Source organism: Dipteris shenzhenensis, chromosome 19 (genome assembly GCF_047967505.1).
Source record: "Dipteris shenzhenensis isolate YYH24624 ecotype China chromosome 19, Dip_SZ_1.0, whole genome shotgun sequence".
Taxonomy (NCBI): domain Eukaryota; kingdom Viridiplantae; phylum Streptophyta; class Polypodiopsida; order Gleicheniales; family Dipteridaceae; genus Dipteris; species Dipteris shenzhenensis.
This window is the reverse complement of record NC_141614.1, coordinates 45557057-45560287: the sequence shown is the minus strand read 5'-3', so window position 1 is coordinate 45560287 and position 3231 is coordinate 45557057.

Here is a 3231-nt window from a genome sequence, read left to right as displayed (position 1 = left end):
CTAATGATTTTGAATCACATGATGAAGCTAGCAAAGCTACATACCTTTTCTGCCTCATCGCTAAGTGCTTCAGCTATAGTGTCCGACTGGACTTTGTTTTGTGGTTGATCTTGAACTCCATGTTGGCTTGAGGTGCTAGCTTCTTCATTTCTGTCCCCAAACAATTCCCTCTTCAACTTCATGAACTACGCATCGGACATGTCGTACTCTAGTGCGGCATCCTTGATTGCCTTCTGTGTTAGTTGGATTGCCTCTAGATCGGTGAGGCTCGAGTCATCAAAGCATGCAATCTCATCGATTGTTGGATTCACTAGAGTATCAAAGTCAATTACATCATCAAAAGTGTCATTCGAGAGCCGACAAAGCAACTCGTCCTCTCGAAGACCGATTTCTTCCATCACTTCCAATAGGATAAGGTATTCCTCACCCTCAATCCTGATTGGATCAACCGAAGCAAGGTGTGACTTGCTTGCTGCCTCATCTAGATTATAGGTAGAGGATGGATATGCACGAGTCAAATATGAAGATAATATGACCTTGCTTTCAACTTGCTCCTCAGGCTCCAAGTCTAGGTTTAGCTCATCTCCTCCACCACTTGTTGATGGACCTGCTCCACCACTTGTGGATGCAGGACCCTCAGGCTGCTTGCCAACATCCTCATCAGACTTGCTAGTCACAAGGAGAATGGTAAGGGCTGAATCTCTCTCAATCAAATGAATTGGGAAAGATGAATCATCCCCGATGGGAATAGCATACTCATGGAGAGAAAAAGGGACATTATCCATGGCTCTACCTAGTGTCTTCTTGAAGTTAGCACTCTAGTCAAAAGAGCTCAAAATATCCAATGAAACCCATTGGCGAGGGGAGTTAGCAATCGCGACAGATTGCCCATGGATAAGTCTATCAAAAAATTGAAGAGAGGGATTATCAACAGGAAGGAGAGCTCTCAAGTGTGACTCAAGATGGAATGTTTTGCAGAAGATAGGATAAACCTGATATGCAGAGGCATGGGAATCAGTGGATGAAATCCACTGGTCAAAAGCCTCTCTAGGGGAAGCCATGAGGGTGGGATGATGCTCAGGAAGAAAAAGAGGAGGCTATGGAATGCAAGGTTACTCAAGAGTGGGAAACTGAAAATGTGAAAATGACCTTAGAAGTGTACTTTATAAATGGACATTGCCCTTAAAAATATTTTTATATTTATTATTTTTTCTTTGGAAAGTCTCTCTCTCTCTCTCTCTCTCTCTCTCTCTCTCTCTCTCTCTCTCTCATAGACCCACAAGGTCTTTCGAGGATGTTAATATATCTTTCTTTCTTTCCCTTCCTTTGTGTCCCTCATTTCTCTCTCTCTCTCTCTCTCTCTCTCTCTCTCTTTCTCTCTCTCTCTCTCTCTCTCTCTCGCTCTCTCTCGCTCTCCTCCTCTCCCTTGCTCTCTCTCTGTCTCTCTATCTCTTTTCCTCCCTTTGTGTCCCTATTTGCTCTGTGTGTGTGTGTGTGTGTGTGTGTGTGTGACACCCGATGATCATCTTGTTGCCATGTTACCCTTAGCTATCTATGTCATGGAGATTCATTTTACATATACACTTTTTGTATTTTGTTAGTGGCTCCACCCTTTGGATCATTGTACATGGGTTTTTTTTCAATCTCATAGTCTCTCAAAGACTTTAATTAACTTTCTTATTTTTCTCTTTCTCAACGTAGAGGTGCAAATGAATAAATGCAATCTTAACTCTCTCTCTCTTCCCATTCTCTACCTCTATCTCTCTATCCCACTCTCCATCTCTCTCTATTTGTCCCCATCTCCATTGTCATGGACATTGATTTCATGTATACACTTTTTGTATTTTATTAGTGGATCCACCCTTTGGATCAGTTGTATCTAGGTTTTTTTTTTTCAATCTCTTAGTCTCTCAAAGACCTTAATTAACTTTCGTATTTTTCTCTTTCTCAACTTAGAGGTGCCAATGAATAAGTGCAATCTTAACTCTCTCTATCTCCCTTTGTATCCCTCCCCCTCCCTTTGTCTCTAAGAGGCCCTTTGTGTCCTTGATTGCTCTCTCTCTCTCTCTCTCTCTCTCTCTCTCTTCATACATGTAACTCTGTGTCATGGCCAGGTGCATTATTTGTGTCGCTTATTGTACTCTCAACTTCTCTCTCTCTCTCTCTCTCTCTCTCTCAGTCTCTCTTGCATGCTCTAATTGCTATCTATCTTGAGATTACATACTCTCTGTCTTGCACAATATAGATATACAAATATCCACACAAATTTAAAATTACAAATATTTATTGCTTTATCATTCATAGACCATAGAGAGACATCAATCTTAAGGTGCATAATTGATTAAAAAATCTTAACAATAAATGAAACAACACTTTGTATTATATATGATTTTTGTTCATACATGTAACAATGCCTCATTGCCAAGTGCATTGTTGAAGCACTAAGGATCCAAGAAACTGAACAAGTATCCTTTGTAAGAATTGTTGGCCCCCCCATATGCTAGAGATAGTAAAGACATGATGGTAGGTATTTCATATCATCCCTACATCTAACTTTGTCATTATTAAGTCTAAAATAATAGAGTCTTGGGGAGGGCTTGCTATTGCCAACCGCAATTCTTCCCTGATAAAGCACATGATCCACTCCTCTTCCAATTCCAACATTAGATCAAGATGTCCTTGCCGATAAATTGATACCTCGACAATAGGACTGTGAGTCCCATTGCACAGATCATCATCCATTGCTTCCCATTGAAGGTTCTTCCATCTAAACCTTCTATAAGTGAAAGTCATGCAGAGATTTTGCCTTCCAATGAAATACCTACAAAATTTGGGATCTATTAATACAAAGTATCCTGATCATTTTTTATACAAATAAGAATTGTAAGATTTGCTCACCGAAATGTCACATCTAAAGTGTTCAATCAACATTGTACTAAATCTTTGGCATGACATGTTCTTGTTGTCCATCCATTGTCAAATAGCTCAGATAGCCAGTCCATTTCTAAGCTGTTGCAAGTGTAAATAATCTTTGTTTTCCTTGATTGCCTACAACTTCCAAAGAAATCAACAAAGCATGAAAATGGAAGAAACTAGCTCAACCTAGCATTTCTTCCACCAATAGTTGGCTTCATAGTATTTCTCACATCATTAAACATTCTATTTCTATATGATTCACTTATCTCCATGCTTGGAAGCAGCCATTCTGGACTATCAAAAGAGGGCAAGGGA